The sequence below is a fragment of the Anser cygnoides genome, chromosome 2 (assembly GCF_040182565.1).
Source record: "Anser cygnoides isolate HZ-2024a breed goose chromosome 2, Taihu_goose_T2T_genome, whole genome shotgun sequence".
Classification (NCBI taxonomy): Eukaryota; Metazoa; Chordata; class Aves; order Anseriformes; family Anatidae; genus Anser; species Anser cygnoides.
Genome location: NC_089874.1, coordinates 105,651,480 through 105,664,431, shown reverse-complemented (window position 1 = coordinate 105,664,431; position 12,952 = coordinate 105,651,480). Strand labels below are relative to the sequence as shown.

Sequence of the window (12,952 nt, the reverse complement as noted above, 5' to 3'; positions counted from 1 at the left end):
CGAGGTCGGTGGAGCACGACTTCCCCTTGGTGAATCCATGCTGATACTCTTCATAAGATTCTTCTCTTCCAATTGCTTGGAGATGACATCCAGAACAAGCTGATCCAACACCTTTCCAGGGACAGAGGTGAGACTGACTGGCCTGTAGTTTCCCGCATCCTCCTTCTTCCAAACAATGCTAGTTCTAATGATAGTTTTCCTAATGCTTCCTCTGAAATGAGCTGTTACAACCACTGCAGTAATTTTACATGTGTTATGGAAGAGATACTAGACTTTATAAGTATCTTGTGATCTAAGTTAGACAAGGATCAATGAACTGCAGATTAAAATGTTTCAAAATGTTGGAGCCAAGTGGAATTTTCAGTCAAAGAAAATAATTTTTTTACAAAATTGCTAGTATATTTAAAGCATATTTTATTCTGCAAAGTCCTTTCAAAAACTAGGTAATATGTTCCTAGCATCGAATACAGGCAGTAAGCTCTTTCCTATTACTTCCTTTTGTTGCATAAGTTGAAGGATAAAATCTGTGTACAATGGGAAGTGGATGTCAGGCAGTTCATTGTTTATGGTTTTAACTGATTTAGTTATGCAGTTAGAAAAGTAGGTCTATGGGAATATAGCTGAGAAAACACATTCCTGCTGTGAAATATTGTTATGAATATTTGATGAAAACATAAAATGTGCCTGCATGTCTACAGATCATTCTTCAAATTTCAAGAGGTGAATCAAAATCTAGCTTTCTAGCTTTTGAAAGGAACTGATACATGTAGGTGCCAGATTTTGAATCTGAACATTTTCTACCATTAAGGGTCTAGGAGTAAATTGAAAATTGGAGCATGGCTCATATAAAAGATAATAAAACCATACAATGAGATACAAGGAAATGAGAATAAAGGAAAGTATAAATGAGTTCAAGAGATTGCTAGGATACAATTGTTTCTCAACAAGGGAAAGATTGATAGATATGATGAAAAGGGGAGAAGTTGAAATGTGGGAATAAGATAAACCTAGAAAAAAAAAATACACATGCTGAGCTGCTTGAGCACTTTATATTTCAAAAGTGTCTCATGTTCACTAACCTCTGATAGAATATCAGTTTGATTTGATCTTACTGCAGGGTACACTGTGGCAGACTTTTGCCAGAGCTGCCCATTGCTTCAATGAGAGTTGTTGGATAGAAAGTGCAATGCTGTCTTTAAGTATTTCCCTTGAAATATGATACCTATTGTGTGTATTGCATATTATTTTTATATAACACTCTTGAGCCTTAGAGAAAGCTACATGCGACCAAATTTAGTTGAGGCAGTCCTAGGTTTCTGTATGTTATTTCAGGGGATATTTTCTCTTTTACTTTTTACAGGAAGATTCATGTGGGTTGGTTTTCATTTTGGCAGTCAAATTGTCTATGATGTAGCAACCTGTTTGTTAAGTCATATCATCACCCTGATAAAACAGTGTTTCTCAGCTCGTTTTCACCATCTGTGTACAGATGTGACATCTGTTCTTCAATTAGTTCAATGAGTTCGCAACTTGGCCTAAAAATAATAAACGAAATAAGAAAAAATGATGCAAAACACTTCTTGCTGCCCACCGAGAATAGGTGAATGGTACAAGTGTACACAGTTTGCTCTTTTTCTTCTCACTTCCTTCCCTTTTCGAAAGGCAACAAGCACAGGTAGATCCTCCACCTTCCTTCAGTAGGGTCCACTCTAAGTGAGTGTTTTCTACTCTGGTGGGAGCAAAGAGAGTTCAGAATTTCTATATCAAGCTATGAAGTTAGTAATCTTAATATATAATGCTAAAAAGCAAAGTTTTTCTTTTGCTTTTTGAAATATTATTTGTTTCCTAAGGTCACTTTCCCGTAGTTTTCAACTAGAACAGCAGCAGTCCCATGCTGCTGTTACCACTTATGTGTAATTCTATAAACTACATTATCTGGTTTCAATTGGCGTGTATTCTGTAAGAGTATCCATACACTTCTAAACTCATTGACTTCTTACACTTTTCAATTACAGAAGTAACAGAGGTCACAGCTAAAATCAAGACCAAAACCTGGCAAAGAAAAAAAATTGTTTGTCTGTGTCTCTGCTTTTTCACTTGATTTCTTCTGCTTTATCTATATCCAGACCCAGACACATTCTTCATATTATTTGCATAAATTAGTATCTGAACCTGGGAAAGTCAAAGAGCATTTTTGTTTTGTTGTTATTGATTGTTTGTTTGTTTTGTTTTAACATAAGTGTGTCAAGGTTTGTAAATCATCCCAGCCTTCTGAACCGATTCACTCTGGCTATCCTATGAACTCTGTTTTCTGAAAGAAATTTATATATGATTTGTGAGTTCCATCTGGAAACACAGAGAGGAAAATTATCCTCTCGGGTTGGACTTGCATTCACCCAGTACTGAGCACTGTGGCTGTGATCCAGCAAAGCATTTAAGGTTAGTTTTATCCTTAAGCATAATCCCATCGGAGTAAGTGGCATGTTCCACATGCTTAAATTTAAACTCACAGTTGAGTGCTTTGCTGGATCGCAGCCAGTGACCACAGTGCTCAATACCTTATAGGACTGAACTCCCTCTTGTCTTTGACACTGGCCTAAGGCAAGATATATATGTATGTTCTTTATATTCAGGAGGTTAAATACAGTATTATTCTCAAGATTACTTCATATTCCATTCAATAATACATTCTCCTGTTTCTTAAAACTCTTGCCAGTTGTACTGAAAGAGAGGACATTACAATTCCAAAAGAATCTCACTAAGCCTGTCACTCTTCTTTCTTTTTTTGATCATGATGAATTTTATAACTCAAGAGATTTAGGACAAGCTGGTGTACTGAATGAAGGTAATTTGTTAACACACTTTTAAATCCCTGCCATATTCTGCTGACAAAGTCTACCTTAATACGCAACACATTCAACACATCTGCAGTGCCAGTGTACATTTTAAATGAAAATGCATTTTACAGTTTGGACTACCTCGAGCCATTTGGATCTGACTGAATGTCAAGTGCTTCAGGCAGCCAAAGTTAAATACTTCTGTACCTGAACAAGTTTGTTTAAAACTGGTTTGGATAGTGAGTCCTACTATTCCTCTTGAAATATGGATATGTCTTGAATATTTTCACATCAGAAAATACAATCCACTGCAGAAACAATGGTTAAGGTTTGTTGAGATGTGTTATTGACTTTGTAAGATATTTAGCATGTGGAACATTCATATCTGTAAGATTTATGAATTTAATTAATAAGGAGAAAACTGTTACAAGCTTGCACAAAGTGTTATTCTATTATTTTTCAAATGTACATCAAAAGTACCCAGTGAACTGTCTCTATCAGATAGAAACAACTCTAACGTCTGTAAATGAAATGAAATTATTACTGCATATATATATATATTTAATTGGCTTTATCAGAGTATTTAAAGGTAATCTCAAATCAGTCTACTGTGAGTAACTTCAGCTGTAAATGTGGATTCATTTGAGATGTTTTTCTCCTCCTTCTTCTTTGTTTATATCCCTTAAATATCCTTGTCAAATTTAAAGTCCATATTCTTTATCTAAATATCAGCCAATCAGACTTTTTATCTGCACAGACTAATGATACATTCCAAGTATTATTTACTTGATTACAAAGCCTGGTTTGATGGGATACAATCACTTTTCTGTTCTCAATTACCCACTGAATGGTGACATTACTCAGAATTCCATTTAGATGATGCAAATGACATAATTGGCTTGTCTTCTGCCATGGCAATAACTGAACTCAAATGTCAAGGCAAACTTAGTAAACAAAATCTTTCTTTTACATAACTGATATTATAGTACAGGAAGTTTAAGAATATTGGCTATGGAAACTTTCACTTAAATTTCATAGGCGTACAAATCCATGCTCATTTTATACACTGACATTTCAGTATTTTGTATTCTAAGCAGAAAGAAGAAAAAAAGGTGTAAAGTGTAAATAAAAATACACTTACTTAAAAACAAAGCACAATGATTTTGTTTTGATTTCTACGCCTTTATTCAAAGTTTGGGCAAACTTAAATGAAACTAATTTTTTTTTTCTTTATTCAACAGCTGCTCATAGTTTTTCTTTTTTTCCCTATTTATACCTTCAATAAAAACCTGAGTCAAACAAGCTATAAATTAGGGCTATGAAAAGAGGCTGTGGAGTTTCCTCCTCTGGAGATACTCAAAACCTGCCTGGAGGCCATCCTGTGCAATGTGCTCCAGGTGATCCTGCTTGACAGGGGGTTTGGACTAGATGATCTTCAGAGGTCCCTTCCAACATCAACTATTCTGTGATTCTGTTATTAATATAGTATTGGTAAAAATGACCATAATATTTTTTTTCACATCACATTTTTATCACTGTGATATGGGTTACGTGAGTATATCCATAATAATAATAATAATAATAATAATAATAATAAGTCCTTAAACACAGAAAAGAAACTATAGTTGGATTTTCAGCAGCTTTAATAATAATTTCATGAATATTAGGACGCTACTTGTCACATCTTTTGATTACTCATTTCATTTTTGAGACTATTCTATTTGAGACTATTCTATTTTGAAACTATTCATATTTTTTGGTAAATAAGTAGTATATACCAAATTGAATGATGATTACACCATTTAACGATCCAATGTACCAGAGATCACCCAACATATATTAGAAACCCAGAATCTTAGAAGAGTTCCAGTCAGCAGTCTGGCAAATCTGGATAAGCTTAAACACCAAACATGCAAGCATTTATGGCTTTAGAATTTTATTCCTTCTTGTTAATCATAGAATCATAGAATGGCCTGGGTTGGAAGGGACCTCAAAGATCATCTATTTCCAACTCCCCTGCCATAGGCAGGGATGCCACCCACTAGATCAGGTTACTCATCTTACCTGGTCTTGAAAACCTCCAGGGATGGTTTTTAAACCCACAGCCTCTCTGGATAACCTGTTCCAGTGCCTCACCACCCTTGCAGTGAAGAATTTCCTCCTATCCTCTAATGTAAATCTCCCCTCTTTTAGTTTAAAACCATTTCCCCTCCTTCCGTCAATATCCGGTTGAGCAAAGAGTTGCTCTCTGTCTTTTTTATAAGCCCCCTTCAAGTACTGAAATATTGCAATGAGGTCACCCCAGAACCTTCTCTTGTTGTTCTTACATAGAACAGTTTAGTACAGATCTGTTTGGATTATTGCATTGGAACAGTGTGTGAAGTGATAAGACTAATATTTTAACAATAGAATTTACACTCTTTTCAGAAAATAGAAGTACTCTTCAGCCTGATAATACTGTGGAATTATATAATTTTTTGCCGCTAAGTTGTGAAGAAAATATTTCTAATAGTTTTCAAAAAAGTAAACTTTGCCTTCCTTAAAAGATTACTTCCTGAATAATCCCCATTGCAAAACGCTTTATCCGTTATCATCTTGTCTATACCTGTCCTGGGTATTCAAAAGCTTGACATCTCACTGGTCAGTCTAATGTAGTGACTGTTTTTCTATTTTCAGACAGAAACTTCATGAATTTTATGAAAAAAATAAAATAAAACAAAATAAAAAATAAAATAAAATAACATAACATAACATAAATAAAATAAAATAAAATAAAATAAAATAAAATAAAATAAAATAAAATAAAATATAAAATAAAATAAAATGTTGATTACAGTTGTTTAGCTTTTAGCCTGAAGAGAGAGATGCTTGGACAAAACTGTTGACTCAAAAATGAAAGCTTGCAAGAATGAAACAAGGAGAGGTATTACTATATCTTTCTTTCCCTTCTGATATCACATCAAATTCAAGCAGTACTGCTTTGTGTGAGTTAAATACTGCTAAAATTAAGCATACACACACTTGCATATAGACACAAATTTACTCTCGCTGTTTAAAGAAATCAAACAAAACCAGTATTCCTTAAATGTTACTTTATATTACATAATGAAAATGCTGTTCATTGACTAAGCAAAACGTATTCCAAGCCAATAAAGGAGACTTTTAAAGCAATCTGGTATGTTGCTAGGCCTGCTAGTTTCCTTGGAAAAGTTACTAAGTTCTACTAAATCTAAATCATTTAGGTCTTCTGTGCTTCTTGCAGTCTGTCACATTACTTCCACAGAGACTATGTGGTTAAAGAATGAATTGGTAAGGTTCGATTATGATACAGAGGAGGAAAGAGGAATATGGAAACTTTCACAAAAATCATTTCTAATACAGAAATGTGATTTTATGGTCAACTTAAATTGAGTTCTAAAAGATATCAGGCATCAGTTAGGATTTTTTAATTATTATTTTATTTTCTAAATATATGAAAGACCAATGATCATGTCACTTTATTTCAATGTTGTTTAAATATGGGAAGAGATCACACAAGGTCTATAGACTGTTTGTATAAACAATTTTGTCATTTCTCTTTTGCAGCATACAAACAGGGTTATAGCTGTGGAAGAATGGAATAAGGAAGATATTGGATTTTTACAGCTCTACTCTGCATTGGTGCAGCCTCACCTCTAGTACCATGTGCAGTTTGGGGTACCACAATAAAAAAAAAAGTCATAAAACTATTAGATGGTGTCCTAAGGAGGACTATGAAGATGGTGAAAGATCTGGAGGGGATGATGTATGAGGAGTGGCTGAGGTCCCTTGGTTTGTTCAGCCCAGAGCAGAGCAGGCTGAGGGGAGGCCTCATGGCGGCCTGCAGCTCCCTCACGAGGGGAGCGGAGGGGCAGGCGCTGAGCTCTGCTCTCTGGGGACAGCGACAGGACCCGAGGGAACGGCATGGGGCTGGGACAGGGGAGGGTCGGGCTGGGTGTGAGGGAAAGGTTCTTCACCCAAAGGGTGGCGGGCACTGAGACAGGCTCCCTAGGGCAGTGGTCACAGCACTGAGCTGCCAGAGTTCAAGAAGTATTTGGGCAACACTCAGACACATGGTCTGATTTTTGGGTGGTCATATTTGGAGCCAGGAGTTAGATTCAATGATCCTTGTGGGTCCCTTCCAACTCAGGATATTCTAATGTTTGGTGGACTTGTAGCAAAGGTTTGAAGAGTTTTCTGTTTGAGTAAATTTTGATATAATTCTACTTCTGGGAGAGTTATAATTAAAACTTTAATCAAATTGCCAGCAAGAACATATATTGTATTCTTTGTTATCTACCTCAGAAGTAGATATACTGGTGCACTTCTGTAAATGTAGTAAATCATATTGATAAAATACCAGGTTTCACTTTACTAACTTCTCCTATTAGGAACTAACCGTCAGGGTCCAACCTGAAGTTTATTCTGTTTATGTTATGTTATGTTATGTTATGTTATGTTATGTTATGTTATGTTATGTTATGTTATGTTATGTTATGTTATGTTATGTTATGTTAGAGTTGAATTTAATGAAATTAAATTCAGTCTGATCTTAACTGAGACTTTTCCATGTGTTTAATCTAGTTTGATTATACTTGGCTTTAAAGTAGAATACAGTGTACAAGATTTGATTTGCAGTAAATCGTTCAAACAATTTAATGTAAGTACTCAATTGTAAAGTTGGAAAAATACATTTAATATTTTAAAATACTGCATACATTTGACATATTTCAATATCTCCTTTATAGATGCATTAGAATATTAACTGTGTGTTTGCATTTTTGAAAATATGGTTTTATTACCAGGAAGAAACAAAAGAAAACAAAACAATAAACCCGATCCGTACACAAATTTCCATAATGGGCTCTATTTTGCAAGTACACTGAATAGGAAAGAAATAGACCTCCTATCTATTCCAATTCTTGGCATGAATGCCTCTTCATTTGTGGATCATGGACCTGACAGATTGGAAAGGCAATGATTTCTTTCTCTTTTGGTGTCTCACATCTCTTTATCGCTAGGAAAATAGACGAAAGGTTCAGACTAGTATATACAGTCATCAGACTGAACTCTATTGATAGATGTGTTTTTCTTCTGGAGGAAGAGTGGGATTATCTCATATCTGCTGTGTGTAGTTACTGAATGTGTTGTTCATAAATTTCCTTGTAGGATTGGTTGTACAATTTTTGTATACAGTACTACACTAAAGCTTCTAGACAGATAAGCTTTACAGAGGTGCAAACAACCCATCCTGTACTTTAACAAATTGATAAAAGGGAATGTGGGACTTTCATTAAATTCCTTAAAGGGAGCAAAGAATGACTAGTTGTGGCTAGCATACACCTCATAAGCAAGTAAACAGAGCGATCTAACTGAAGAATAAGCACAGCTAGGCAGGTAGTGTGAAGAAAGCCACTTGTAAAGGAAAATGCAACTCACTTTGCTTCCATGATAGGGATAACACTGGCTTCAGCATATGGAAAACCAGCTATTAGACTGTGAATTGAACAGTGTTGCTCATCTTGTGAGACTTGCAATTCCATAACACAGTCCAAAAGGAAAACATGCAAAAAAGCCCTCCCCACCCCACAGCTGTTTGTACAGGAACACTTAGTACTTCACAGAGGCCGTAAAGTTTTCTATGTTGTTGATGCTGAATTCCCATGGTCATAATGCTCTTTAGGACATCATAAGCAATTACTGTGTTGAGATGCACTTTGCACTGCCATTGTGAGAGGAACGAGTTAAATGCAATCCAGATTCATAAAAATCTTCAGAACTCTAAGCTCTGTGGATAAAAATGTGATTTCACAGTAGGAGTGGGAAAGAACAAACATAGTTACTGATTATTCTTCCTAGCTGCCTTCATGATCTTTTCCTGGGGAAAAGAACTAAGAGGATTTTTTACTCCCATCTTTTATATTTAATAACGCGAGCCTTTCTGCAGCAGTTTGGGATAGGAAGGGTAATTGGACCAGGCTTTCTGCCATATAATGACCCAAAACCAGCATTTGAAAGCAATTAATAGCAATTGAATAAATAGAAACTTTCAGAACTTTTAAATAACTTTTTAATAACTTTTTCTAAGAATTTTTCCTTAATAACTTTTTTTTTTTTTTTAAGTAATATATATATATATATGGTACCAGCTGTGAGAATGTTTAAACAAAAAATTTCATAAGGCTGTGGAATCTGTGTATCCTTACGGTTGAAGGCTGCCACTTCTGATAAAGAGGATCAGTTGCAATCTGTGCCAAAATTAGTGTAAAATGTCCTCAGTAAGTCGTGGCTCAATCTCAGTGAGTCACACTTTATTACTCAGCACTTTTTGGTTCAGAAGCAAAGAATAGGATTGATCAAGGTCTAAGGTTTATGATTTTCTTCAAAAGCTCTTCTAGTTTTGCTGGAGCTAGATTAGAGCCTGGTAGAAGATATCACAACCTTTTTTGATTCCTACTTTCTTCTATTCCCTCTATTTTGATTCCTGCTATTCTTCTGAAATAATCATGAATTTTCTCATTTAATATTTACCATACTGTTGTCAGTGTGGACTATAATACTTATGTTTCTCCATAATTAGGTTCTGACGTAACTCTGAGCTAAAAAAGAAATTTTGCAGTTCTTACACAAGCTCTTGAACTTTTCACAGTCAGGATGAGAAGGTTTCAAAATCGCGTATTGAAAAACAGAGGGAGCCAAAATTTATAATTGAAAGATAATGATGGAGGCATTCATCTGTGACATGTATGTGTGTTTTCAATTAGTTGTAAATGTTCTTTAAACTATTCAATATATGAGACAGGTTAGTTTGGAAAACCCACACACCCTTTCAAACAATGAAGACAGTCTTTAGGACAACCTGGACTATTTGAAACTGAGGAAAATGCAAGAGCAAATAAAAGTGAGAGGAGGAAAACTTGGAGTATGCTAGCTATTATGGTGAAGAAACAGTAAGGTACATTGAAAAACAGTTCATTTCCAGTTATCAACCCTACCTTCTGAATCTGCACAGTACTTTCTCAAAAGTGCAGGACACCTTTACATGTAATGTGTTCTTGATCACCATCTATACCTGTATGACCCCATCCTACACATGAGGAAGTTAGGGTTGTGCTGCTCTCTCTTGAAACAGAGCATTCTAGGGGAGCAAAAAATAACTCCTAAAATTTAGAGAGTAGGAAATCAGATGAGCAAGTGAAAAATAAATGTCATACCTTTTCTCCTTGTAAAATCAGATGTGTCCTGCTGTCAAGGAATTCTTCTTAAATTCCTTTTCTATGTATGTCTGTGTCTCAGCATTCACTCATTTTGTACATCATTTATCATTGCCAGCACAGAGCTACAACAGCATCTGTGGGATACGTAGCATGTTTTGGATGAAAACTCTCCCTGTTACCTTTAACAATGCCAATTGTTCTACATCCCCAGCCTTCTGCACTTGCAGATTGTGCTTAGAAACAACATTGCCAGCTGCAGTGAGAAAGGGTTTTGAATAAGTATTACGCAGAGAGTAAGTATAGTTCTATATATAATCTTTACATGAATTTGTATTTTAAACTGTGGGTAATATTGGGAAGTCTTAATATTCTTTACTTTGAGTGTCTAAATTAGAAGCCTACTTTATTAACTAAGAGATGGTGTCTAAGTAAACAATATTATTGTTCTAAACTCCAGTAGAAAGTGTTAGGTATTTCTGATTCAAGATATTGCTGCACTAAGTGGCCAAGTTTGAATTCAGATTTGAGATCTCAGACCCAGGAGGCTCTCACATTGTAGATACACTGACATCAATTCTATCACACTGTACTTTGGTAGAAATATTTTTTTCCTTCAAAAGCTATCTACATAGTTTTGTGTCCCAATATGATAACTTCTTTGGTACAAACTATTCTATCTGCATCATTCAATCTTATGAAGTGTTGGGCATGAGGAAACTTCCTGATCCATGCAGAGGTCTGACTCATCTCTCAACATGCTGTCCAAACAAGCTGTCAGTGGCTACTGTGACAGCAAGAAAAACGGGTGAGATCTATAAAAAGGAGACTGCCTCAGGATCTCTGTGTTCTCTGTTTGGGAGTCACTTGCATTCAAAGCTAAGAAAGCACAGTAATTCCTTAATTTCTGTTCTGTACTTGACATTGGGAGTTTCTGGAGCTATCCATGGATAGGAAACATCTTTTGGCAGACAATGTCATGGAGGTGTGAGGAACTATTACTAAAATTAGATTCTTACAATCATACTGTCATCATATGCAATAAGAATGATACCCATCTAGATAATTCTAAACCCACAGAACAGAAATAGACTTGGTGACGTTTTACACAATTAACAAGTAGAATTTAAATCCAATTGTTAATATAGTTATATACTTTCCCCCATATATATTATTTCTAGTTTTGTTGTAATTCACTAACCTCTTTTAATCCTACATGGACCTAATACTGTTCCATAATATACTGATTTTTGCATAGTAAAATAACATCTCTGACTTTATGGGTCTTGATATTAATAGAGAGAATAGGAGAGAATCAAGTTTCCTGTACATTCTCAGGCATTGCTATAATTTATGGCAGACAGAAACATGCTTTTTGGTGTGTGTGTGCCCTCTTACAAAAATGCTTTTCAGTGTTTCAATGTCTACAAATATAGTGACCAGAATTCTTTTACAATGCATTATTTCCAAATGAAAAGGACACTTTACTTGGTTTTAGTTTATACATGCAATTGATATTCCATAAGACTTATCTGTGGGAAGAAGAGGAGGGCGTTTTAATTAAGTTGAAACTTCTGTTTTTCACTTCAGCAAAGAATGATCATTTAAATCCAGAAGTTCTTTCATGGGTTTATGGGCTTTTAGGTTCACTACAATGGGTGTATACCTTGAAAACATCTGCTGAATATATTTTGTATTACCTGTATGTGGAAAATAAATAATAAAAAAAATTTGCATGGTTCAGATCAGCACTTACTATGATGAGCACTTACTATGTAATTCCAATCTTTTGCCATTAGTGTTAATAAAAACAAGGAAAAAGTCTTTTGAGACATGATAACTACTTGTTTATCCACACTCCTTCTTGTTCTTTAATAATAGATTGGTTTATGGGTAACTCTAGCTTACTTCAGATATACAGTTCAATTTGCTTTTTAAAATTGCTACCTTTGGCTACAGCTCATAAAGAATATGGAATCTGGATTCACTCCATGAGAGAATTCTCTTGGATATTTTTCCTGGAAGAATGTTTTAGAGGTTATGGTTTTTTTTTCTTTTGCTCTTTTTTTTTTTTCCCTGAATAGAGATAGAGGTAATTGTCATCCTTTCTTGGTTCTAACCTTCTAAACTTCAATTTGTCTGTTTAAGTGAAGCATACACACTTTACATTTATATTATGCATCACTCACCATTAAGATTTTTTTTTTTTTGTGACTATTCACTCATATATCTAAAACACATATATCTAAAACACATGTTGCAAGTAGAGCAACATGTCTTGTCTGTAACTACTATTAGAATGAAGGATGCACACAGAAAGGCATATCCTAGCTTTTAGAAGTTTGCAGAAAAAATGAACAAGATAAATTATGTTATACATTTTCTTTTCCAAGTTTAGAATAAATATACATAGGAATAACAGAAAAGTCAAAAATTCCAAGCAGCAATATTTAAAATTGGGTTTGGAAATAACATTTCTGAACCACAAGGTGTTACTGTCTCTGAAAGGAATTGTGATTGGTCTCCTTGAGCCTACAGTGGAACCATGTGGCTTTAATTGTTAAACCCCAGTTGACACATAAGCAAATGAAAATGTCTAACAAACTATTATATGAACAGAGAGCACCCATGCAAGCTTTCTGCAGATATAAGACAATCAATTCCTCTGTCTGTAATCCCCATTTCTTAGACTAATTGTGGACAAAAAATACATTTGAATGCTGCCTGTTGGCCTCAGTTTGACAGCATTTGTGCTTAAGTCCTGAATCTGTTTGAAAGCACATTATGACATCCAAACAACGTGGGCTCAGTTAGTCAGTCTAATCAGACCTGTGATTTTACTTTTCCTCAAATTATAAACCTTGAGTGTGGTACAGAGTTGGT

General features: G+C 35.0%; 1 protein-coding gene across 10 annotated transcripts in view; it reads right to left on the bottom strand.

Moving 5' to 3' along the window:
- Positions 1 to 10,227, bottom strand: part of LOC106034976 (cadherin-19) — a 116,496-nt gene extending 106,269 nt beyond the window's left edge. For 6 of the 10 annotated variants that reach the window (XM_066992747.1, XM_048080889.2, XM_048080890.2 and 3 more), the window contains exon 1: positions 10,070 to 10,226. The gene's annotated coding sequence lies outside the window, so the exon portion shown is untranslated. Of the gene's footprint in view, positions 1 to 10,069 lie in introns of all 10 variants that reach the window. The other 4 variants (XM_066992752.1, XM_066992750.1, XM_066992753.1 and 1 more) reach the window with 2 other exon arrangements.
- Between the last annotated feature and the right edge of the window lie 2,725 nt (positions 10,228 to 12,952).